Source organism: Vipera berus, assembly GCF_964194415.1.
Source record: "Vipera berus genome assembly, chromosome: 4".
Lineage (NCBI taxonomy): Eukaryota > Metazoa > Chordata > Lepidosauria > Squamata > Viperidae > Vipera > Vipera berus.
Window position 1 is genome coordinate 51,507,445 of NC_138206.1, and position 26,575 is coordinate 51,534,019.

Below are 26,575 nucleotides of genomic sequence, written 5' to 3' on the forward strand. Positions count from 1 at the left end.
CCACTCAGATTAACATCATGGGTATTAACATCATAGTGTACAAGGAGTTTTTACATATCAACTCTATTCATCATACCCTTGGACTCTGAAGCATGGCTAATGAAATGACGTAAGCTTCCTGAGTGATATACCTATTTCCTCATTCAGGTATGATTAACGATAGACCCCTTTGTTCTAGGAAGATCAATGACTAGTCATAGGAAAAACGAATTCTAACTTTATGTTATTGTGGAAGAGAGAGCTTGATGGTGGTATAAAAGAGAACAAAGGTTGGGCATGTAGAGAATGAGATAATACGCTTTATAGTTTCTTTTTTTCTCACTCACATATCCAGTTACCTTGATTATCTACAATTTACAGTATAATTAGCTTTCTGTGGAAGGTGGCAGTATTACCATTTTGGCACTAATGTCAGATGGCAACCTTAAATAACTTCATAAATTGAGTTTAGCTGGAAAGGAGTTATCTATAAATGGCAGGTTTATAGTATTTCACTTTCAAATGTGTGAAGACAGTCCTAATGTATCTGGAAGACTTCCTGATGGACTGTTGTCCCAAATTCCAGGCTTGGAAGGCATAATTCCATGACAGTTATCCCATCTTTCAGATATCAATTAGTTTTTATGCATATTTGAGAACCAGACATAAGTGTCTGAAGCATTCTTTGCATTTTAATTATGAAATAAAAGAGTACTATATATGAGGTAACGGTGGATATTTATAGAATGCATAATTCTAACAGAACAGTAACAGAATAAAAAAGTTGGAAGGAACTTTGGAGGTCTTCTAGTTCAAACCCCTGCTCAGGCAGGAAATGCTATACCATTTCAGACAAATGGTTGTGCAATCTCTTCTTAAAAACCTCCAGTGATGGAGCACCTACAACTTCTGAAGGCGAGTCATTCCACGGATTGATTGTTCTGTCAAGAAATTTCTCCTTAATTTTAGGTTGATTCTCTGCTTGATTAGTTTCCATCCATTGCTGTTTCCAGCCACTGATTAGTTTCCATTCATAATTCTACTTGTACAGCTTATAAGGGAACACTATGAAGATGTAATAAGGCAGGTTTATAACAAGTGACTTGTTCAGCATCAGGAACCACAACAAAAATGTGCCATATGTCTGCAGTTAATTGCTTTACATAAAATGTATCTTTGCTGCAAAATTACATTGATTGATCTGAAACATGATTTGTCACACAAAACAAAAATAAGAATATGGTAGATAAAAAGACATACAGTTGTATCAGAAATATGCGGAGGCATTTGGTTTTGGCTTAATAATTTACATCAGTTGTTTGGGTCTATTTATTTCTAATTTATTTCATTCATTAATTGATACATAGGTAAAGTAAACTTTTTTTATATTATTTGGGTTACTTATCTCAGTTGCCCAAATCTGGATGACCACTAGATGGCAGCAGAGAGTTATAGTAACTTTTGGAATCACATCTGGTAGCCCTACTGTAACAATACAAATGGATTTTTCTGGAATCAGCAACCATTAGACAGCTATTTAAGCATCTTTATGGTAAATCATAATGAATATGTTTTATTTAAATGTATCCTTTGGCCAATCTCTTGCGTCTTCTGGGAAAAGAATCCAGAAAAAAAAACCTGCCGTGAAAAAAGCCTTAAAGTTTTTGTTTCTTTTCCCACTTTTGACCTTTTAAAATCAATTATCTTGTCACTAAGATCTTTCCTCGATTTTTTAACTTTACTGCATCCGATTTCCGATAGAAAGGCAAAACAGCATGTTCACATTTACTGTAATCCATTTTGTAATGTAATGAACTGCAGTTTATTTTGTGTTGATCATCTACCTCCTTGTCTTGTGTCTTAGATGCTAGCATAGTTGCAGACAAATGCTTTCTGGCGTAGCAAGATCAAAGACAGGCCAAAGGTTAATAAGCTAAGCAATTAATAATGCAAATTTAATTGCAGAGGTAGTTTAAGAAGCAGATACCAGTTTTAAGAGGCAGGGTTAAAGGTGCCAGAAACATGGTTCTGATATTCATCCTTTACAAATTGCATAGTTTATGGTTCAGCCTGCAAAATCTTTATCCTAACTGAGCTTCTGCCGACTGCCCAGGATATTCTGCCAAGCTGATCAGTTGTTTCCAAACACAGACCACTGATTTTGTACTCTGCAAGATATTTCCTGGGATTGAATAATAGCAATAGCAATGGCACTTAGACTTATATACCACTTCACAGTGCTTTACAACCCTCTCTAAGCAGTTTGCAGAGTCAGCATGTTGCCCCCAACAATCTGGACCCTCATTTTACTGACCTCAGAAAGATGGAAGGCTGAGTCAACCCTGAGCCGGTAAGGATCAAACTGCTGGCAGCTGGCAGCCAGCAGAATTAGCCTGCAATGCTGCATTCTAATCATTGCACCATCATGGCTCTTGTGGTGAATTTCATCTTGGATTGCAAAGGTCCAATGTTTTATCCTTCTTCTATATAATTTCCCTGTTTTTATAAATGTATTAATTTATTTGAAGGATTTGTATGGCCATATTATGTAACATACCTCTGGGGGTCAAACAACAAATAGGCAAATAATGACATGCAAACAATTTTGAAACATTTTCATACTGCCAAGTACTACAATAATCTCATCACAGAACTACAAATGATGAGCTCACCTCCCCTCCTGACCCAAGCCTCAGAGAAAAGTCAGTCTTAACCTTTCAGAAGGCAAGCAGATGAACTTCTGTATCTCAGGTGGGAAGCAGTTCCACAAGGTTGGTGCAGGTACAGGAAATAGTTGCTTCCTATGTCCCACTAGGTAACAACATTTAAAAGAAGGGAGAAAACTCATTCTATCCAATCTAATAAGATGGGTAGATATGCCCAGGATGAGATGGTTCCACAGATAACATGATTCCATGCCACAGGAAGGTAGAGTAAAGGTAATAACCTTTAATTGCACCCAGAAAGAAACTGGAAACCAGTGTGGCTTATGCAACAATAGTGTAACACAGGCAACCTGTGAGATGTCATGAATTGCGTGCACTATCACTTCCTGCACCAGTTAAAGTTTCCAGGTGATCTTCAAGGGCAGCCCCATGTAGATTGTATTGCAGTAGTTAAAGTAGTAAGTGACCAGGGCATGAATGACCATGAAAAGCTCCCCTGACTATATTTGTCTCATATTTCTCAGACAGGAATCTGTAAGTCCAAGGGGTTTCCAAAATTGTACACCAACTTTGGGTAAGTGCTACCCCACCAAGAGTTAAAGATGGTAACATTGTTGATCCCAGAGATTCTAAAATTGAGGGCCACTTCCTCTTGCTATTTGTAGCTGGTTCCTCTCCTCCCGATTTTCACAGCTTCCAGACAAGCACCTGAAAAGAATTTGCAACCCCCTGAGGTGATCCAGAAAGATACTAAACTATGGCTAATGTATCAAAAGCTGCTGACAGACCCAGGAAGGATCCCATCTCAATGTCATGATATTTTTTTCAATTGAAGCATGTTTATTTGCTCTTGACTTGGTAGAAAAGGATTGAAATGAGACAAATGGCAAATTCATGCATTATTAGTCAGTTTCCCACACCTATTGAAACAGTAGTAGACAAAAACAGACTTCTTTCTTATCTTAAACAATGAATATCCAAAGTAAAATTCAGCTCCTTGTTTTTGACTGTCTAACCATTCATATACATGGGTTTTGTTCAGGGAGTATGGAATGTTTCCATTATTTGAGCATGGTTTTAGTCATACACTGTCATGAGCTGTATCTAACATCTGGGTGACAATTATCTTGGATTGATGTAAATATGTCTTTTGAGTTTAGCATTATTTGTATTTGTATTTCATGAGCCGTGTTGTAAAATCACAAGAATGGACTAGTTGACATAAATGGATTTGAGGAACATTCACCATTCCTCTGCCTATTGATATGCCTGTCAGACTTGAAATATACCAGGAAAGTGTCAAAAGAGGTCAAGGCCTTCTGCTATACTTTTGCCTACTCTGGTTTCTAGTCTTGGACCAGATCACCTCTTTAAATAGATATGCTTTAAAACCTGGCCAGAATACGTCAGGACTACATATTCACTCTTGATAATTAATGCTCAGCAATTTCATCAAAAAGAATCTAAATGGAGTTAGGGGGAATCATCAACAATTTCTCATTCTATGGATTATATCAAAATAATCTGTGGTGTGAGACCATATTAAATAAAAGATATTAACCTTAGGACATGGACAAAAAGGCCTCTAATGGGTTGATATAATAAAACAGGACAAATTGCTTGGATCTAACAATAGTCCTTGTAATGTCTTCATAGTTGTAATACGATTTCACTAGAGAATAAATCTGTTGAACTCAGTAGGAATTACTTTGGAACCAATATGTAAAAGATTACAGTGGATGAAAATATATCTAAAAATAATGTGACTAAAAATGTCCCACTGAATTCAAAAACAAGTTAAATTTTAGATCAGCAAGAATAATGAAATTAAGAAGGTGATATGACTAAATATTTTTTTAAAAAAAAAGTTTCCTGAAAGAAAATAAACAAGAAATCTGTCAAGTAATTCTGGAGCTATAATCCATACAACACTTTCTCAAGGTGGATATCGATATCACTGGAACTATTCTAAACAAAATAACTGGTAGGCAACATATATGTTTTGTCTATATTCATTGGTTCATTTTTTTTTCAGTCCTGGCACTTAAAAAAGCTATATATAATTAAATGTTCCCACTGCCAGTGTTAGGGAATTATTAGACAGTGCTGGATTATTTATAGACCTCTCAAAACTTTGGGCGGTACATGGACATTGACATTTCTCAAGGTTGATAAGGTGAGCTACAATTCTCACAGGCCTAAAACCACTAAAATGGCAGTTTTCACATTCCTGTAGACACATTTGTAGTGATTTGGCACAAGATCATTTTAAAAACAACTGAAGAAGTTTCTTATCATTTCCAAGCCCAAATGCATACTTTGAAAGAATTTTTTCCTCCTAATTTGTCCCCTCCTCACTTTTGTTACATTAAGGTATTGAATCACCTCATCACCTTCTGGGTTTGTGTTGTGTAGGTTTTTTCAATAGCGTTATTTCCAAATGAAACTAAATCAGTAGGAGTTATAGGAAGTGTATTCCATAGAGTGTTATTCCCCGTTATTTATTTCATTTTAATTACTTTTTCTCTTTAAAAAAAACACCTACTATGCTTACAGTTGTTTATTGATTTTTATTTTTATTTGGGCAATGATGAACATCTGTGACTATACAGATGCCAAAATAAATATGGTTAAGATTTGTGAAAGTCTGTTTAACATTAAAACAAAAGAAAGACTAATGTTCTTTTACACACAAAGTATCTTCATATGTTCAATTTTTAGTGCATATCTTACTATCATAAACAATATATTTTGAATGTTATGAAATTCCATCTTTGAGCATATATCTATTTTAATTTGGAAGCACAATGAGGCTAGTTACTATTATTTAGGAGCAAAGGAAAAAAAATGTAATATCTAGAGCTTTTTCCAGAGAGAAAATGTCCTTTTTGTCAATCTACTGCAGGATGAAGGCCTCTTCTGCATGTTTCCACCCAATAGGTTCTGAGCTTTCTGTTGCTAATCGGGCCCTCAATACTTGCTGATGTCATCAATCCATCTTGTTTTAGGTCTCTTTTATGGACACTTTTTATCAAGTAGGATCCCTTCTATCCCTTCTATATATATATTGCTTACCAAAAAAATGGTGCTCACAAGAAGGACATTGCTGATGGATTCTTGTCCTTATCACTATGATGAGAAACAGTACAGTCAGCATGGGTAACTAGTGGTACAAATAACCCAGGCATCAGCTGTTATCTTGGGCAGGCGTTGACCTGGCTTCAGACAAAATCCTTATGGCTCATTTTTTTTTCCTTCCCCTGACCCCCTTTTCACTGCTGTCAGAAGCAATACTATACAAACGTTATGTATTCCGGTAGGCCTTTCACTGAAGTTAGATATGGCATGAAATTATGAAAACAACATAATAAGCAAATCCTTCCTGTTAAACATGTCTTTTTCTATAATTTGAGATTGATTTTGAAGAAGGTGTTGGTTTTTTGCTAGAATAGTGCCCCATGTTTAATTCTTGGAATTGTGTATATCCAGCAGAAATACTTTTTTATAACCCAAACCTGTCAATCTAGGACTGTGTTGTCTGCAATTTCAAATGATTCCTTTCTCTTATACCAGGGCATTCCAAACTTTAAGACTTGTGGACTTCAGGTCCCAGAATTCCCCAGAGGAATTCTGGGACTTGAAGTCCACAAGTCTTAAAGCTGCCAAGTTTGGAGACCGCTGGCTTATACTTAGTCTTGAAGATACATGAATTTGCAGTAAGAGCCATAAATCTTTTAGATTTAGACTCAACATCTATCAATGATGTAGCTACTAAAAGACCAAACTCTGCCAGTCTCTTGAAGGATAGACTGAAAGTTCTTCAAAGAAACATTTTGTTTCCTAGTTAAGGGAGCCATGAATATAGGGGGGGGGTATTAAAACATAACCGATTAGACTGATTCCAGTTGATCTGCTTGAGCCAATCTAGTTTAACAACCTGTCCCTATAAGCTCTTAGGACAAGACTAGCCAGCAACTAGAACAGCCAGAAAGATTTCTGGTTCTCATATGTCAGGACTCTGAATTACAAACAGCTTGCAGCAGTGAAGTAACAAATGAGATGCCAATGGCTAATCCACATCCTGAATAACGTGATTGCCTTGATTCAGATATTAGTAAAAATAGCAGTGGCCTCCTTGACTCTAGGGAAACAGAAACATGAACTACAGTTTTTATTCTATGCATGTGCATGGATTTAATATTTCATATTTCTACTGAGGACTCTACCACGCTACATTATGTGATAGTGTTTATCATACGTAATCTGTTACCATTCATAACTATGGAAAGTGGCTTAAAATGCCTCAGTATTAAAATTGAACTTTAATTCATTCTTAATGTTCTGGAAAGACAATTCATAAGAATTTGAAATTCACTATTCCAAGCTTGTATTCTTTATCCCAAATGTCACATTTTTCTCTCAGCTTCTTTCTAACCATTGGACTGTTGTTTAGCAATAGTTTGTTGACTAAATTGTAGTTCAATGTGTGACTTCAATCATTAGCTGCATGCTCTAGTTACTCCATTCATAAATCTATTCTAAAGTTAGTTATGCTTCATATTTTATATTTTCCTAGAGAACAGGCTTTTTATGCTAACCCAGTTTTAACAATAGTCTCATTATTGCAAGCCCAATATCAGATTCAAATATAAAGCAATCTAAACTAAATATTGTAGACTATTTTATTTGTAGTAGTGAACTTTTTTTTCATTTCCAATTGCAAGTCAACGTTCCACTTTTGACAAGGAAATGATTATATCAGCTAGGATTCAAAATTAAAAGGACTAAATCCATTATAAATTAGTTGAGAACAGTTTTTGTTTTTCAAGAAACTTTAGCAATATATTTTAATCCTGTTTTGATGTCTTAGTCATGTAAACAATGAAATCTCATATCCTGAAATATAAGGCCATCTGCACTCAGTTTACTCCTTCTCTAGAGAAGAAGTTCTATTTAGTTCTATTAAAATATTGTATATTCCAGCATTCAAAACTCACTTGTCTTGCATGGGGATAAAAGCTTGTAGAGACCATCTTTAATTACTGTTGCTATTTATTATAGCTATATTGGTGCAGTTATTCTACTTAAGTGGGGAGGTAGATGTTCATTTATTTTGCTTTTGTTATAAATGTAGGGAACACTTATCGCACAACATCTCTTTAAATTTTGCTGTCACAACAAAATAATGCAACCTTTCTGGTAATGTTCCCCATCTTCAATATATGACCTACAATCTATTTAGACATTTCTCACGCTAAACCATTACTGAGAAAAAATATCAAGGAGAAATTCAGTTTACTCCTGTGCCACCTGAAATTTTTAATCCAGGATCAGATGCAAGAATAAAAATATGAAGCTTTGCGCCGTCATAGGATTGTATCTAATATTAAGCAAGCATTAAAATTCTCTGTAAATTTTATTCCAGAGTTTATCCAGCAGTTACGAATCCATTGTTACCTTGGCTTTTTATTTCCATTTGACTGTTTTTGTTGGAAGGAGAATTCTCAGAAAGGTATATACAATACATTTTGTACTTTTAGGAAGGTAGTGGGTAGGATGTGATGTGTTGTGATGATTGAATGTCAGAATAAATTTAAATGCCTGTGTATGATTCTGCCCAGTTTGCTGGATGGAAATGAGAGCTGAGTATGGGTCAATTAAAACCAAACTGCATGCTGAATTCCATCAGAATAAGGTTAAAATAAGGAGCCACAGAGCCAAACATTAATGAATACTGACTTGCTTTAGTTTTAATTTGTTTTGGAGTCAGCACATGGAGAATACAATTTTCAACGTCATTTATTCATTAAAACTTTGTGAATTTAGATCCAAAGAATATAAATATAACACCATGTTAGACAAGTTTGCGGCATTATATGGTATGTGGCAGGCCTCTCAGATAAGTGATCATTAATTCAAACTTGTTTTGTAGAGTCCAGTAATGTTCATACATTTCCAGAAAAATGTCCAATCTGGAAAGATTGTGAAAGTGAGCTATTTGAAAAATTCTCAGTATTTCCTCATTTATGCGTGTTGGAAAAAACACAGCAATGAAATACCGCAAGCACTTGTTTGTAATATTTCTAAATTTGCATGACTATTCATAATTTACTTCACCATCCAGGAAGTAATAAAGAGCAAAACACATCTAGAGTCACATGCAACTTTCTATATCATATAAAAATTATCTATTAATTTCTAATATTTATTATGAGGTTTTTACATCTCAACAATTCAAGTTGCATATGTGGGGTTCTCAATATGAGCTTTTCTATGAGATAAAGAGTGACACAACTCAATCATGAAGCACACACTAAGCATGTCAAAGACTCAAGTTCAGTCACTGCTATTGATTAAAAGAATCTTGTTGCTGGGATGCTTTAAGACTTGAAAGGCATTTTTTTCTCTAAAATAGCAGGGGTGCTGACCATTTCTGTATAATTAAATTACTCTTCAGATTGCCAAATTTTTTTCACTGTATTCACAATTTATTTTACAAAAGAGTTTATTCTATTTTTTATTTTTATAAATGTGTGAAGAGTTGGTGCTGTTTTGACTGCATTACAATTATTGACACAGAATAAATTTGCTGCAGAATCAGATGACATTGTAAATGTATACGTGTAAATGCCTTTAATCCACTTAGCTTTTCTTAAGCTCTTATGATATAAAATGGAAATTTATCAATGAGTTCTTGTGTCTGTATTTTGATACACATACTGTATACAAAATGTCTGTTTTATAGAAAACAATGCATTTTCTATGAAAAAGAAATGCTATATAATCTTCCCCTTTTCCTGAAAAAATATCAGTTTTCAGTGTGTGTTGTTTTTAGCAAAAACATTTCTGAACATTTGTATATGCCAAATTCTGCACATTTCTAAAGCCAAAGAAAATACTTAACAACTGAAAATATAACTGTCAATTCGATTTTGTTTTATTGAATGGTGTGCTGTGAGTTTTAAGCTGATCTATCAGGTTCTTCTTATGTGTTTTATTGTTCATTAAAATCCTGCCTATAAAGAAGATACTTCCAGAAAATCACAATGCCATTATCAGACTAGGAATTTTAATTATACTTAATAACCAATCAAAACACTTGAATACATAAAACTGATGTTGATCAGCTCTTGAACATCTTACATATTATGTGACAGAATCTGGCTACATCTAAAGAAATAGAATCGTTTGAATGTGAGAGTAAGAGGCTTAATTAGATTTGATCAGAGTGGCCAGGAAGTTTAATTAGGTGGGAATTTAGCAGCTCACAGTGAGTGTTGGCCTAAAATTGTCAGTACAATTAAGGCATGCTTGGAGATTGTACTGTTAGCAAAATGGAGAGAAAAGTTTGTAAAAATTCCATATTTGTAAAGACTCTGCACTTGTAAATATAAAATGCTCATTTTTTGTTAGATTGTAATTTCTACTGAGACATGCAAAGAGCTCTTAATACCTCTTCTAACTCCATTTCAAAGATAAATGAATAAATTTATCTGCAATTTTCAATAGCGGATAAAGACTCCAATGTAGATTGGTTTTGGCAGCTTGTAAAACTTGAAGTGGGCCTTAGAAAAGCTGAGCAACAACAAAGCTAGTGGAGGTGACAGTATTCCAGCTGAGCTATTCAAAATCTTAAAAGACGATGCAGTAAAAGTGCTACACTCAATTTGCCAGCAAATTTGGAAAACTCAACAGTGGCCACAAGATTGGAAAAGATCAGTTTACATTCCAATTCCAAAGAAAGGCAGTGCCAAAGAATGTTCAAACTATCGCACCATTGCACTCATTTCTCATGCTAGTAAAGTTATGCTTAAAATTCTACAAGCTAGACTCCAGCAGTATGTGGATCGAGAACTACCAGAAGTACAGGCAGGATTTCGAAGAGGCAGAGGAACTAGAGATCAAATTGCTAACATACGCTGGATCATGGAGAAAGCTAGAGAGTTCCAGAAAAACATCTACTTCTGCTTCATTGACTATGCTAAAGCCTTTGATTGTGTGGATCATAACAAACTGTGGCAAGTCCTTAAAGAGATGGGCATACCAGACCATCTTATTTGTCTCTTGAGAAACCTATATGCGGGCCAAGAAGCAACAGTGAGAACTGGACACGGAACCACTGATTGGTTCAAAATTGGGAAAGGAGTCCGGCAAGGCTGTATACTGTCGCCCTGCCTATTTAACTTATATGCAGAGCACATCATGAGAAAGGCAGGGCTAGATGAATCAAAAGTTGGAATTAAGATTGCCGGAAGAAACATCAACAACCTAAGATATGCAGATGATACCACTCTAATGGCAGAAAGTGAAGAGGAACTAAAGAGCCTCTTGTTGCGAGTGAAGAAGGAGAGTGCAAAACTTGGGTTGAAACTAAACATTAAGAAAACCAAGATCATGGCATCCAGCCCTCTCAATTCCTGGCAAATAGATGGGGAAGAAATGGAGGTAGTGACAGATTTTATTTTCCTGGGCTCCAAGATCACTGCAGATGGGGACTGTAGCCAAAAAATTAAAAGACGCTTGCTCCTTGGGAGGAAAGCCATGGCAAATCTAGACAGCACACTAAAAAGCAGAGACATCACCCTGTCAACAAAAGTGCGTATAGTCAAGGCTATGGTCTTCCCAGTTGCAATGTATGGCAGTGAAAGCTGGACCATAAGAAAGGCTGAGCGCCAAAGAATTGAAGCCTTTGAACTATGGTGCTGGAGAAGACTCCTGCGAGTCCCTTGGACTGCAAGGCGATCAAACCGGTCAGTCCTAGAGGAGATCAACCCTGACTGCTCTTTAGAAGGCCAGATCCTGAAGCTAAAACTCAAATACTTTGGCCACCTAATGAGAAGGAAGGACTCACTGGAGAAGAGCCTAATGCTGGGAAAGATTGAGGGCAATAGAAGAAGGGGACGACAGAGAATGAGGTGGCTGGATGGAGTCACTGAAGCAGTAGGCGTGAGCTTAAATGGACTCCAGAAGATGGTAGAGGACAGGAAGGCCTGGAGGAACATTGTCCATAGGGTCGCGATGGGTCGGACACGACTTCGCGACTAACAACAACAACAACAACAAAACTTGTATCTTTCTGATAGCAAAATAACACAAGGAAGTGTATATTTTAATCTTGCATGCTTTATTTTATTTCCGATGTCCTATGTTGTAGCTGTACTCTGTAGGTTTTATTTAGGGCATTTTACTTAGTGTAGATCACTGACATGTAATAAAGAATTTGAATTTGATTTGAGGAAAATTGAAGCCCAATTCTGCTGACTGGCAACAGGTTGGAAAAGGTTGTTATGCTGTAGAATTAACCAGTGCAAAGAAAAAAGATTGGAAGGTATTGAGGTCTATTTTTTCTCCAAATGCAAAACAATGGAAAATGACGTTTGATGTAAAGCGACTGTTTTTGTTGCTTATTTTTAGTTGATAACTGGCTATAAAAAGTTGAAAATAAAGACATTTGTCAAAGTATCCCTCTGTCTTCTTCTTTTCCTTTACTTTCTCTGTTCAGGTTAGGATTTTATTTACTGAAGCACACAGGCTGATTTTCCAGTGCTGATCTGTCTTGCCTGTGGCAGAAAGAAGTTGAAGAATAACCATCATTAAGATAACTTTTCCTTTTTCATCTTCTCACTGATTCAGATACGGAATGCCTCTTAGGACTCTCTGCTACTTTTCTGACAAAAGCCAAGCAAAGGTCTGAGCCACAAGCTAAGATAACTGCTGCCCTTCTGAACAGCAGCCCAGAAACTTGGCATTTTTCCCTCCCACAAATGTTCAGTAAAGGTCAAACTAAAGGAAAATGAACTGATTAAAAAGCATCAAGCATACATATTCAAACAAACAAAATGATGCTAGAACTATTTTAAATGTTGTCAAGATCTTTTAAAGATATTTTAAAATTCCATGAATCCTATAGTGAAGTTGATAAGAACATGTCAGCCTCTGTGGTCAGATTACAAACAGGAATTGACTCCATGTAAAACCAATCAATAATTAAAGTGGGCACATACAACATTGGTTGACTAAGCATAAAATAAGTTTCAATTTGAAAAACACCTGTCAATGAGTTTGACACAATTCTCAAGAAGGGCTTTGATTTGAATTTTTGGATCCCATGGCCAAATATGAGCACTTTCACCACCTGCCATATCATGAGAGGATATATGTATTTGTGGTACTCCAGTCATTGAAGATATGTTGCTCATATATTTGATTGTCAACTATATGCCCCCCTTAGGCTTTAGACACTTAACCTCCCTGCTTGAAAGACAAGCCCACTGGGATCTGAATTGCACATTGTCGTCTTTCCTCCTGGCCTCTAATGTATACATTGTGAGCAGAACTTTAAGTTAAGTCCATTGAGTTAAGAACCCATTAGATCAAATAGATTGATGTATCCTGTAAAGGTGGTGTATGTATCTGAATATTGAGTCTTTATATTTACTAAATATGCATTTGTAATTTGTAATTGTAATTTGTAATTGTAATTTGTAATTGGCCTGATAAACTTTGTGAAAGCAATTTTATCAGGCACTAAAGTCTTTCAGTAACATCAACGTGTGTGGCATATATGTGCTGCCTTTCCTCTAGAAACTCAAGATGATATACTTTGTCATCTTGAACCAGTGTTGTTCAGTAGTAAAAGTTTAGATCAGGAAGATGCAAGTTCAACTCTTTATTTATTATTTACACTCTACTCGTTATCTTACTTGATAATGATGTGATTCTCAGTGCATATCCCCCCTCTAGTCTACAGTACACAATTTACTTGACGTGTGAATTAAAATGAGAGACAGTGATTTGCCTGATTTTTTTGACTGAATGGGGGGATTCTCTTAGTTCAGCAATCTCACTATTGTACCCCATTTTAAAAATTCTGTGTTTAATTTTTCCTTTTTTTAGAAAATCCAGAAGCAGCCTACTGTTGAATAATAATTTCAACAAACAGTTTTTGCAGATGCATATAATTCAGAACTACCTACCATGGCATACCGCAACCTTGAGATGCATTGAGTCTACCATATGCAGAATGATCATTCTGGCTGGGAATTTGGGGAAAAAGGCATTTTAATCCAGCTCAGTGATGTTATGCTGGGAATGGCTGATGGGGTGTCCCCTTTGCTGTGGTTTACATTATGGTATCATAGATTATATGATATATATACGATATACAATGTATAGGATTATAGCCATCCATATTCCATAATAATGAAGAATTTTCCAATATGAGATTTGAAATGGAGAGTGGGATTAAAAATACCAAAGGTTTCTCTTTTTTTCTGGTTGAAAGTGTATTGGGGGAAAAAACCAACTGCAATAACCAAAAGTGTATTGGAAAAAAAATAACTGAGCCAATATGAAAATGTCAGACAGTTGTTATTGGAATAATAAAAATGTTATGGAAACAAATTCTTTGTATTTATGATGTAGCCAGTGGCCCTTTTTAATTATAGGACTATGGTATCAAGAGAATGTTTTCTTATCAATATTTAATAACCCATTTTCTAAAAAAGAGATTTTATACCTTTTTTTCTTTCATTCCTTTTATTTATGTGACAATCACTCTTTGTGAGCATTTAAGAATTTCTGCAACTCGAATTCGAATTTAAGTAGCTTAGAGTTTACTGAAAGAATGATTCTCTGAGGAAGAGAGTCAAAGTGGTACAATAGTTGAAGGGTTGGCCTGTGGTCAGGAATTCTCAGGTTCAGCTCATCTTCAGCTATGGAAAATGAACGGATAACTTGAGACCAGTCATTTCCTCTCAGCCCAGCCTAAGGTTTTAGATTGTGGGGATAACATGAAGGGAGGTCTGCATATAAACTTTCTTGGGCTTTTTTTTTTAAATATAACTTTTTAAAAAAGAAACAAAAAAAACACCAGTAATTTGAAAAGTAGAACAAACTGGCCTTCACTGTTGAAGAGAATGAAAATGATCTCCCGTACTTCCATGCTGGGAACTCTAGATGTCATGGATCTTAAGTTCCATTTGTTGCAAAAACCTTTTAACAATCCCTATAAAATCTTGTTGTACTGCTTCATTGTGGTTGGAGTGGGGAGTTGCTCCTTGGAGAGATAAACAAAGAACGCCAGGAGAATATACACCTAGAATGTATTTCCCAGCAGAGTCGCCAAAGGAGTAAAAGTCATCCTAGCAAGCAGGCACATGTATCAGGCAGCAGTATTTTGGAAGATGCATTCGGTAGACGATCATTTTATGATGAGGGCAAAGGCATCAATTTAGAGTGCCCAAGAGAAGATAATGGTGAACCATCTTTAATTTTATAAAGAAAAACACATGGGTAGACAATATAAAGTGATTTATTTATTTATTTATTTATTTATTTATTTATTTATTTATTTATTTATTTATTTATTTAATTTCTATACCGCCCTTCTCCCGAAGGACTCAGGGCGGTGTACAGGGCAATAAAATATGATAAAAATACAAAATACAAAAGTTAAGATAAGAATTAAATAAAAGCCCAATTACAATAAAAGTTAATTAAAATTACCATTAAAATACCCAAAACCCATCAGACCAGGCCGGCTTGTTCAAATAAGTGAGTTTTCAGGTCACGGCGGAAGGAGCGAAGGTCAGGAGCCATCCGGAGCTCAACCGGTAAATGATTCCAAAGGTCTGGCGTGCCCACAGAGAACGATTGATGATGTAGCGCCAGAGTATGGGCCTCACGGGTTAGATAACTCGCAACACACTATCAAGGAAGACCTGAGGAATTTTCTGAGTGGCACTTATAAGGTCAACAATCTAATTTAAATAATTTAAAGCCTTTGGGACAGCCTGGTGGCTGATATTTTATAAAATATTTGATAAATATTATATTCTTTCTCGTAATTATTTGGAAAAAATGATTTCTTCCATTGAAATGTATTTTAATTAAACTAACTAGGGCTGGACTCTCCATTCTGACAGCCAGTGTTTGACTTCATGATTTTTTTCAGAGAATAACTTCTATTGACTATTTCAGTTTGAGAAAGGAAGATACTTTTACATATAGAAAAATTACCAGGAACTTTCATATTCTCAGAATAACCTTAAAAATTACTATACTGAGACAAATGGAGGACTAGGAGATAATTTCAACTCTTGTTATCAATATTCAAAGGAAACAGCTGTTCTCTTGTAGTGAAGGTTTCCGGAAGAGGATCAGGCCAATAGATTATAAGTGAAAGCATAAAATAAGGAACTGAGGATTTGTTGGTCAGTAAATATTTAAGGAAATAAGGTTAATATATTTCTTTTCTATCTAGACATACAAAACATTTAATATAAACAGGTCTAACAAATTTATTTAGTGGTTCTTGGGGGAGGAATAGTTTAAGCCTACAAGGTTTATTTTCAGCAAATCAAGAGCAAACAAGCAATGTAAAAACTGTTTATTCAACTCAAGGAAGCTTAGCCAATGGGAGGAATGTCCAGAAATATTCAGCTATGACTAAATGGTGGACCAATATTTATAGTAGACAAACAATTTTATTTGCATTATGATTGCTCATTAACCAAGAAAAAAATATAAAGGAAAACTGTCAGAGTCCCTGAAATAAATGGTGCTCTTGTCAAAAAAGAAATCAAACAGAATCAGTTAACATGGTATTTATATATATTGAATGCATAGGAAGCAGTAGAAATTAAACAATGAAAGAAAAAGAAATTTCGCTTACTCTCTTCGTCTCAATCCTGCCAAGACTGAGTGGCTGTACATACCGGCATCTCAGACTAACCAATCTTTTCCATCGTTAACTATGGGGGGTGAGGTGTTACCCCCCCATTGATAGGGCCCGCAACTTGAGCGTCCTCCTGGATTCATGGCTCAGTGTGGAAGATCATATAGGAGCCGTGGCCAGGGGGGCTTTTGCCCAGGTTTGCCTGGTGCGCCAGTTACGGCCCTATCTGGACCGAGATGCCCTACGCACAGTCACCCATGCGCTCGTGACCTCCCGGCTAAACTACTGCAATGCTCTCTACATGGGGCTGCCCCTGAGGACCACTCGGAGGCTTCAGCTGGTGCAGAATGCAGCCGCGCGAGTTGTGATGGGAGTCTCCCGATACTCCCATGTGTCTCTTCTCCGTGAACTGCATTGGCTTCCAGTTGCCCTCCGGGTGAGATTCAAGGTGCTGGTGATGACCTATAAAGCCTTAAATGGCATGGGCCCGGATTATCTGAGGGAGCACCTGCTGCCAGCATCAATTTCCCATCGTCCTGTGCACTCCCATAGGGAGGGCCTCCTCAGGGTACTGCCGGTCAAGGATTGCCGACGGGCAATCCCCAGGGGGAGGGCGTTCTCTGTGGGCGCACCTGCCCTATGGAATCAACTGCCAACGGTACTCCGGACTGCCCCCGACCTTTGTTCATTTCGCCGGGACCTAAAAATCTGGCTCTTTGAGCTATCTGGTCTGGACTGAGGGGTTTTAATGTTTTTAAATTGTGATTTTAATTTTTTGGGGGCTAGACTTAATTTAATTTTATTTTAATTTTATATTGTATTGTTTTTAAATTTTGCCTTGTAAACCGCCCTGAATCCTTCGGGAGTAGGGCGGTATATAAACCGAATAAATAAATAAATAAATAAATAAATAAATAAATAAATAAATAAATAAATAAATAAATAAATAAATAAATAAATAAATAATATGCTCAGATAAACATCTATGCTGTGGCCTGCCTTCCTATCCTTTCAAACAATCCATATTACCACATTTCCATATACCATTCTGTTCTTCAAACGTCCCATCCCTCCCTTTTAATATATATACTATTCATTTAAATTCCACAGTTTTGCACAGCACTGTCATTGCCAAATTTCTAAAAATACTCCCTCCAGCTTTTTCTCACTTCAGTTTAAAACGAAGTAACTTAATCATTTTTATTTTTAACTCTATGCACTCTGCTTTTCAGCAGTCTTCATCTACTTCCAAATTGCTTATTTCCATCAAAACTGCTGTACAATTACTGCACCATTTTTTTAATATTAGCTGCTCTCTGCATATTTAAGTACATTCTTTGCAAGTACTGAATAGATTTCTCTGTATGTATACTATATAATATCTTTTATCAATTACGCAAATGCTTATTTATAAATCCACAACTTATTTGTCATACTTTTCATTAGTATAACTCCACTCATTTCTCTGAAATGTTGTAATTCATTTTTTCTCCCTATTTCATGTAACCTCCAGATTCCCTTATGTCTAAGGTAAAGGTAAGTAAAGGTTCCCCCGCACATGTGTGCTAGTCGTTTCCGACTCTAGGGGCCGGTGCTCATCTCTGTTTCAAAGCCGAAGAGCCAGTGCTTGTCCGAGGACGTCTCCGTGGTCATGTGGCCAGCATGACTAGATGCCAAAGGTGCATGGAACGCTGTTAGCTTTCCACCGTAGTGGTCCCTATTTTTCTACTTGCATTTTTACGTGCTTTTGAACTGCTAGGTTGGCAGAAGCTGGGACGAGTAACAGGCGCTCACTCTGTTACGCGGCACTCAGGATTTGACCTGGCAAACTGCCGACCTTCTGATCAACAAGCTCAGCGTCTTAACCCACTGAGCCACCGTGTCCCTTCTTCCCTTATGTCTACTTTCTATCTATTCTGTTAAGAAATTGATTTATCTTCTAATATTTTTTTCATACAGGATCTAAAATTTCTCTCCTGGAAACATTTTATGTTAACTCTACTTTCCTACTTCTTCTTTTCTTTCACAATCATATCGTTTTTACAAGATCCACTCCTGACACTATGACGGAATGGTCTCCCCTTCACTCAGAACTTCTCATCATCCTTGCATCTTTTACAAATTCTCTTCACCTTTTATCCTAAACAAACTAATCCATCATACATAACATTTATATTCATTTTTCTTTCATTTATTTTATTTGTAATTCTTCACCTTATAATAATAATCTTCATGCCATCATTAGATAGGCCTTTAGATGTTGGCTTTAGCTAAATATCATGGTTTTAGTAAATTGAAATGAGTCCTTGATACATTGTTTTATTGGAATACAGAGAAGTTGTACACCTGTAGTTTTGAATTAAATGTTATATGTGTATGCATTTTTAAAAGAAAACTGAAGTGAATTAAATGAAACCATATTAAAAGATTCTATATTTATAGGAGCAATATATTCTTGCTCAACATGTTTTGTTTCATCAAATTAATATTCATTTCTCTTTGCAATTCCCTTCCAGTTCCTCAACTGCCATCAATATTCTAGTTTTTCAAGATTCCTAATTTAAAGACCATTCTCAGTACATTGTACTCAAGGATAAGGTAATCTATGAACATTCTTGCTGTCAAGCCAACTCTGATCCTAAAGGAATCACTATTCCTTGACAGCAGCCATCTTTTAGCTCACTTCATAACTCATTCCATTGGCTTAAAGCAAAGTTCTTCTTAATTCTCCTTGAGACAAAAACCCCAAATATTGAAAGAACAAATTCCAAAGTAATTCCAAAAGTCTAAAAAAAATCTATGGATGAAAAATGTAGGACAGGCAACAATGAAAGAATAATAAGGGATTTATTCCAGACATTTCTTGGGTTAAAAGCTCAGATATCTTTCAGAGTTATTATAAATGCCAGCTGGATCACATACACCCTTCTTATCAGTTTCCTTTTAATTATGTGACTTCAAAGGCATTGCAGACTGTTGGGTCTTTCTGTTTGAACACCACTAAGTCAACATGGATGTTATCTTACCTCACAGTACTTTTAAACTTCTACTTCAAAATTCAGCATTTTGGGAAGTCTGGTATAGCAAAGCAGAAAGTGAATTGCTGCTGATTAATGCAGAATTCCTAAACAGAATATATTTAGTGGACCTATTCTAGTCCATTCTCATAATTATGATATGACTATTAAAACAAGAAGAGCAGCTTATTTTCATGAAATAAATTTATGAATTCAAAATTACAAATGTTCATACACTATCATTTAATAAACAATGTAAAGGCTATTAAAATACCTTTACAGATAGCTATTGCCAAATTAAAATTAAATAGCCAGTGTCCACTCTTAATAGCTGCAAGGATAGATTCTCTATTAATTATTATTTTCCTTAACATTTTAGTGATTTCAGTGACTCATTCGTTATTGCCATATAGTAATAGATCTAACTGTGCACTTCCTCCAAGATCAGTTGATAAATGTATTTATAGAACCTCCATCTAATCTGGATTAAGGTTCCTTTTGTCATTTGTAGTCATCCCCTGAAAGGTCACCTATTCTCACTAAATTATATATACTTTTAAGGTAGACGTAGGAATAAAGTTGGATATCATGTACGTATAGTTCTGCAGTAAAATATTTTTATGCTCAAAACTGATTATATTTCTAGACTACTGACTTCAATATTCAGTGTATTAGTATTTCATTGTCAACATATATGTTGTTATTCCATACTTTTCACAAGTGCATTCTACACAGTCTTAACAGATATAAATCTGTTTTTAATATAGCTAAACAATAAATCACCATAAAGCTACAGAATACTGCTGACCTTGCCACCTATTACCGTTTGGATAGCCCTTGTGGTATGGAAACCTCAATTGCAATTCTAACTCAAGCTGTACTCCTATCTGTAAATTGATAATTTGGCAGCCAATATCTTTTGCCACTGGTTTCATCTAGATCACGGGTGTCCAATCTTTTGGCTTGCCTGGGCCACATTGATTGAAAAGGAATTGACTTGGGCAGCATATAAAATATATAATATACTTAATGTATATAAATCACATAATAATGTTAAAAATTTATGATCTTGGGGGCTGCCTTACTAGCTGTTCAGGGCCACATGCGGCCCACAGGCTGTGAGTTGGGCACACCTGATCTACATCTTAAGTTATGGAATCCATACAAATACTATTAAAAATGAACTGAAACAGACCATCAGAATACGATATGTCTGCCTTCTATGTTTAATAGCACATTTTAAGCTGTATTGTACTTTTTCTGAACTGATTAGAATATGAACAATGCTATGAGACGTTATTTCTGAAAACCAGTTATTGTAAGAATAATAAATGATTCCTCTTTATTTGTGAATATTTTTTTTAACCACCTACTGTAAAAGAGACATTGGAGACATCCCAGAATAAAATAAAATAAAAATGCCATAGCTGTATCTGGAGTGCATCATAATAAAAGAAGCTGTAATCATTTATGAGCACCCTTTTAATTGAACAAGGCTTAATTCTCAGTAGGTCTCTTTAAGGCTGAAATTTTCTTCTAATCAGCCTCAACTCCAATGACTACCTGGGTATGTTTTTGCCAAGATTAGGTTATTAAAAAGCCAGATAAAACCTGTAGGCCTTTCATTGACCTGGTATGTTGTAGTCCCCAAAATACTTTTGGTTGTTAAAAGTTAAACATGCTCCTTGAATTTGAAGTAGATTGACTTTGACTATGATACATGGTCTTGATTAAAACCTCACTTGTACTCACTATTTCTGGGAACTCCTTAATCAGGTCATGAAAAATTTTTCACTTAGAATGTCTGCATAGAAATGGCTCATTTGTGCATGCTTGTAAACTAAAACTATTTTCCTTAATTCTGAGGATATAGGGAGGATATGTATCATATTTTAACCAGAAAAGAAGAGAGATCATTTCAGGAAAATAAAAAATTTAAAAGACAAATTAAATTGTTTGACAAATAAAAACGTAAGATGAAGTGATTCTAATATATACTCTTTATGCCACGATTGACCAGAAATGTGTAGAACATTTTGATATTACTTTATTGTGCTTTTTATTTTCCTCACCAAAATCTGATACAGAGTCAAAATAGTTTTCCAGTGTAACGTTTCTGATGTCCAAATGCTAAAAGCTGTTATACTTTCCCCAAGGAATACTTTCTCCAAACATTCGATAGCAGAATTGAAATAAAAAGTTAGATACCCAGTAAAAAAAATCTCCTATTTAAAGTGAACTTCCAAGCTGAGGTAGATATATGTGACTATCCTAATGCCCTCTATTTCATTATCATCCCAAGCAAGGCAAGCTAAAATGTTTTCTTGCCTGAAACCAAGCAACAAATATCCCTCTCCAAGCAAAAATCACTTGATACAGAAATTTCAGCAGACATATTATTTCTTTCCTCAAAGTTAAAAGAGACTGCTTTCCAATTTGTGGTGGTTTGACCTATCTCCTTGCCAAAAAGCAGTTATTCATTTTATGCACTAATCTAACATCTTGAAGCATATTAATCCATAGTGTACAATGAAATAAAACTACAAAACAAAACTGATATGAGATTAAAACAAACTAAATATACACTAAATTGTTTGTTGAAATAGTTATTGAAATTTCATTATTTTGAAATACTGGGAAGCCCCTTTTAAAACTTCAAAATGCAGGAAAGCACGCATACTGGTATCTATATGGAAACATACTGAACATACATAAAAATAGAATAATATATTGCTGAACATACAGCAACATCGTTGTCAGGCAATTTTCTCTTAAGAAGCAATCCTGAATAGAGGCATCCAAACAACCTTCTGTCCATTTGCCATCCATTTCATCTCAGGAGTCAGGAATAGCAGAAAAGAATTCTGCTTGTCGCTCTTAGTGTAATGGGATGTTAATATTAGAACATATATTTTAATAAATATCCACTTTCAAGCTGTCCATGCTTTTTGGAAATAAATACTAGTTGTTGTTGTTGTTGTTGTTGTTAGCTGCAAAGTCGTGTCCGACCCATCGCGACCCTATGGACAACGTTCCTCCAGGTCTTCCTGTCCTCTACCATCTTCTGGAGTCCATTTAAGCTCACGCCTACTGCTTCAGTGACTCCATCCAGCCACCTCATTCTCTGCCGTTCCTTTCTTCTATTGCCCTCGATCTTTCCCAGCATTAGGCTCTTCTCCAGTGAGTCCTTCCTTCTCATTAGGTGGCCAAAGTATTTGAGTTTTAGCTTCAGGATCTGGCCTTCTAAAGAGCAGTCAGGGTTGATCTCCTCTACCGGTTTGATCGCCTTGCAGTCCAAGGGACTCGCAGGAGTCTTCTCCAGCACCATAGTTCAAAAGCCTCAATTCTTTGGTGCTCAGCCTTTCTTATGGTCCAACTTTCACTGCCATACATTGCAACTGGGAAGACCATAGCCTTGACTATACGCACTTTTGTTGACAGGATGATGTCTCTGCTTATTAGTGTGCTGTCTAGATTTGCCATGGCTTTCCTCCCAAGGAGCAAGCGTCTTTTAATTTCTTGGGGCTACAGTCCCCATCTGCGGTGATCTTGGAGCCTAGGAAAATAAAATCTGTCACTACCTCCATTTCTTCCCCATCTATTTGCCAGGAACTGAGAGGGCCGGATGCCATGATCTTGGTTTTCTTAATGTTAAGTTTCAACCCAATAAATACTAGAACCTTCTCCTAATCAAGCATTAGAGCAGCTATTAGTGCAATGGTAATAAAACACAGTCTAATGTCCTTCTAGCACCTTAGATAATATACTGGAATAATTACAGATTCTGAATTATCATCAGAATTAATTGTATAGTTTGTAATCCTGAACACCAGCAGACCATAGATAACTGATGCCAAGTTGTCTCTGCTTTCAAGGAGCAGTTGACATGCCAGCCTTAGCTAATGGAAAGGGCTTTGTGCCATGTAAGTCACTTGAGCTTCCAGCAAATGTACTGGATCTAGCAGGACATCCAAATTGGAAGCCTTTAGAGAAACTGTAAGCCATTTACAACAAAATGCATGCTATCTTCTGATCAGAGTTTAATTTGGCCTTCATTCCATCACCAGCTCCAGAGATCAGTTCAGCACGTTCACTGATCTAAGCACTTAGATCAAAATAAAAACTGGACAAAATCCACAAACTTTATAATAATCAACTCATCCTAAATTTCTCTATAAGTTTTTGCTGCATTCATATTGTAGAGTTGAAATGTGGTCTACTCTGGAATTGCCCCTTCATACAGTAATGTAATCTTAACTTTAATAAACCCGGAAAGACATCCAAAAGGAATCTATTGTCAATCATTATGAACAGTATCAAAGAGCCCATGAAAAATGGAGTTTTAACAAAGATTGAAGCTACAGTGTTACTTGATGAATTTTGGACTATCTTCATCAAATAAAATATTTGGAAACAGGTAAAATATTTCAAATAAATATTTAAATCACCGGGGTTCAGAAACACATTTTTTTTAATAAAAAACCACACAATAAGCACAATTGTGTGACTCAGGACATCTAAAAATGGGCTTTCTGATGAGACATATATATCCAACCAGTTCATACTTCTTTCTTTTAAATATGTATTTTTTTTAATTCCATTTATATCCCGCCCTTCTCCGAAGACTCAGGGCGGCTTACAAGCTTAGCAGTAGCCTTCATTCTATGTATATGCCTGCTTATTAGGGCTTTCACACACACCCCAAGCGGCATTATTACAAAGTCAGCTTAATTGTCCCCAACAATCTGGGTCCTCATTTTACCTACCTCGGAAGGATGGAAGGCTGAGTCAACCTTGAGCCTGGTGGGATGCGAACATGCACTAATTGCAGGCAGCTGGTGTTACTTAAGGAGGCATTAGCCCACTGCTCCACCAAGGCTCTTATTTTAAATCTCAGTGGAAAGGCTCACAAGATTAATTTCAGATTGCATATCACTTCATAACTATTTCTATAATTCACATGCATGCAGTGCACTAAAGATAATGTGAATAGAACATACATTTATTTGAAGAAGAAAAATTCAATAAATATCAGAAATACTGCACTGCCATCTATTGGTGCAAATTGTAGTATTTTAGATAATCTAAAAAATAGAACAAGAGGTCTGTGAAAAAGTTTGTAGATTTTCTGGAAAGCAAAATACAACACAATATCTATAATAAAACTGATTTATCTCAAAAATATATTAATTTTAATTGGTCTATAGAAAAATTATAGAACTATATAAAAATATATTCCCAAAGGACTTTTCCTCTTTTTCAAAGCAAATTTATAACGTGGATGATATAAACAAAATATTAATTATTTACAATATAAGCCAGACTCCAAAATGTTATGTATGTATATATATATTTTCTTTTTTATTACAATGCAACCAGTGATCATGTACTTTATTGAAAACAGACCTTATTTTAAGGAGCTTGCAATCTCAAGTGTGGGTTGCAGCCAACAAAATGTTGCTGTAGGGGAAATGAATTAGGTGTCTGAGCCAAAATATTAATGGAAAAAGTTAGTTTTAATTAAAATAGCATTCTAAAGTAGGAAGGAGGTCAGAAAGTGGCTGATATTTATGGGAAAGCTTATCTACAGTAAGATTGTATAGCTGATTGACAGGAAACCCTTTTTGTGGTTGCACCTTTTCAAATTTAATATAAATTTGGGAAACTGTAATAAAACAAGGATAGTTTATGTCAATATGTTCTTTATGACAGTATTTATTTATTCATTATTTATATCTCACTTTTATTATTTTTATGAGTAATTCAGTATGGTGAACATACTTAATACTCCTTCCTCTTCCTATTTCCTGTGAGGTGACTTGGCTGAAAATTGTTGAATGATGTGTTGACTGGGGCATGTAACCTGGCCAAATTATAGAACATATTAGAAGTTAAAAGGACAGCTCCAGTTTGGCTTATTTTATTTGTTTTTGTTGTTGTTTAAATTTATTATAGCTACTCACTCCGGTAAGATCTAAGTGATTTCCAAGGCCTAATACTAATTAAAACAAAATTTAAGCAAAACAAAACAACCTGTATTAAAAACAACCATCAGAACACAACCCAATGAGGTGTCCCACAAAAACATTAACCCCGGGGACCAAAGAGAGGTTTTAAGGGATTTATAGGGGGGGATGCTGTCTGCTACAAAGGTAGCCTATTTGCATGTATAATTAATTGATCCAAGGCATCAGCATTTGCATTGCTTCAGGGGCTTCCAGTAAACAGAAGACACAGAAATCTCTCACTGTGACAAAGTCAAGTACTTTTTTTGAAGAATCTATTAGAAGAGCACCTTAGTAATAAGATTCATAAACTCTTGTCTTTTCAAAGAGTTTGACTGCCATCTTGTGCCCAAAAAGTAAAAGTGAAATTCCACAGCAAAAAATTAAATAGACATCTACTGTCATCCCATCCCAAAAATGTCTGTTTTGCACTCCCGTATGTCGATCAGAAGGTCGACATACGGGAGTGCAAAACAGAGTGCCGCGTAACAGAGTGAGCGCCTGTTACTCGTCCCAGCTTCTGCCAACCTAGCAGTTCGAAAGCACGTAAAAAGGCAAGTAGAAAAATAGGGACCACTCCGGTGGGAAGGTAACAGCGTTCCGTGCGCCTTTGGCATCTAGTCATGCCGGCCACATGACCACGGAGACATCCTCGGACAAGCGCTGGCTCTTCGGCTTTGAAACGGAGATGAGCACCGGCCCCTAGAGTCAGAAACGACTAGCACGCATGTGCGGGGGAACCTTTACCTTTACCTTTTTATTTTATGTATGTAGCCATGCAATTATTATATAGGTTTAAAAGCCTGGGTAGGCACAAAGATTGGGAAACCATAGCTGAAAGGATGAACACTTTAGAGTTGACAAGGCTATTAAGAATAAAGATAATAACAACAAAAACAACAACAAAAACAACAACAAGAAGAAGACTTTGGAGGTCTTCTAGTCCAACCCCTTGCTCAGGCAGGAAACCCTATACCATTTCAGACAAATGGTTTCCAATCTCTTCTTAAAAAATTCCAGTGTTGGAGCATTCACAGCTTCTGGAGGCAAATCGTTCCACTGTTTAATTGTTCTAACTGTCAGGAAGTTTCTCCTTAGTTCTAGGCTGCTTCTCTCTTTGGTTAGTTTCCATCTGTTGCTTCTTGTCCTGCCCTCAGGTGCTTTGGAGAACAGCTTGACTCCCTCTTCTTTGTGGCAGCCCTTGAGATATTGGAACACTGCTAGCAAATG